Here is a 1,589-nt window from a genome sequence, read left to right on the forward strand (position 1 = left end):
ATATGACAATGGGTTAGTACTCCTAGGAGTACGTACTCTCATGCCATTTGTCACTTCCCTGCATCCCACTTTTAAATTTCTTTAATTAAAAAAATTAACACTGAATATTAGCGCATGCAGAGATCACGGTTGTTCGGATATTTGTTGATCGATCCATATTTATAGGGGTCCAGGCGACTCGGCTTTATCTCACTTCTGACGTAAAAATAGAAAACCTAACAATATATTCCCCTGTTACCTGCAAACGGGTGCGGCGGCGGCGGCCAGGATACCACCTTCGTCTGATTCGGCGGCGGCGGCCACTGACTCGGCGGCGGATGTGGCTACGCCAACAACAGCGGCATAATTTTCTTTGATCACGGAGCCCAGGTACGTTCTGCTATTCACTTTCATTGAGTTCGGACGTATTTATGCATTCTTTGTAATCAAATCTAAACGAGTAAGCAATATAACTGCAAGGTTGTAATCAAGAAGGACGACGATCTCATGAAACGCGCGGCCGGAGGTGACCTGATTCATCCATGTTCAACCACGACGAGAGCAGCAGCTGGACGATATATGAGTATGAGATTTGGCTCATAGGCTCATAGCAGATCGCCGGCGTCATGCAACACACGGCCAGCGGTGACAGATGAACAACGCTCTCACACAACATGCGGAAATGTACAAATGACCGACGACGTCTACGGAGTCGTGTTTAGAGTATTCACAATGAATCGATCACAAAATCTGATGCATCAGTAAAGATGTGGACTAGTTAGACCTTAGGATGTCGTGGTTAGACTTTAGAGTATACTAAGTTTTTCAGTGGTCTGGTGTATACATCTGCATGAAAATGTAGAGGCGAAGTGCACATGCGTGCTAATTTAATCTTGTTTTTGGATGGACCCATTTTTGTCAAGATTGGTGTATAGTACTTTTTGTAATATAATTATTCAGTATATACACATTTACCATTCTTGTTCTTAAATTTTCTATTGAGATTTGGCACCATACTTGTACTACAATACTTCCTTCACACCAACTATATAAACTGTTATACGTATAATAATTACCTTGAGATACTTCTTTTTAAACGCAACACTACACACTTATCTTAATAAAATCACTGTATATTCTGTTGTTTAGAGAAAGGAAGTATATACCTTTGGACTTCCAAACAAATTTTTTTTGCATGGAACTGCCAAACAGTACACTCTTTTGCGACTAAATAGTACTATTCCTCTTCCCTACAAGAAAAGCAGTATGCAGTATGTACTCTTAAATAAAAACTTGTATAGTATATATGCCCAAACTTGGCCAGCAGTATATACCCGAACAATATATATGCCTTAACTTGACAAACAGTATATACCCCTTTTATAAAAAAATGTATATACCTCAGTGATTGTAATATTATATACCCCTAACCTGGCAACTAGTATATACACCATAAAAACGGCTGGTTGGAGTAGTTACGAGTAAATAGGAAACTAATTAGTTTTTTTTTAATTAGCATGGCTGGTTTGTTTCAACTTGGATGCGTCTCTAGATCTCTCAACTAACCCGATCCAATAAGAGTAGGAGTACATATATCCGGGAGTATAAAA

The sequence above is a fragment of the Triticum aestivum genome, chromosome 4B (assembly GCF_018294505.1).
Source record: "Triticum aestivum cultivar Chinese Spring chromosome 4B, IWGSC CS RefSeq v2.1, whole genome shotgun sequence".
Lineage (NCBI taxonomy): Eukaryota > Viridiplantae > Streptophyta > Magnoliopsida > Poales > Poaceae > Triticum > Triticum aestivum.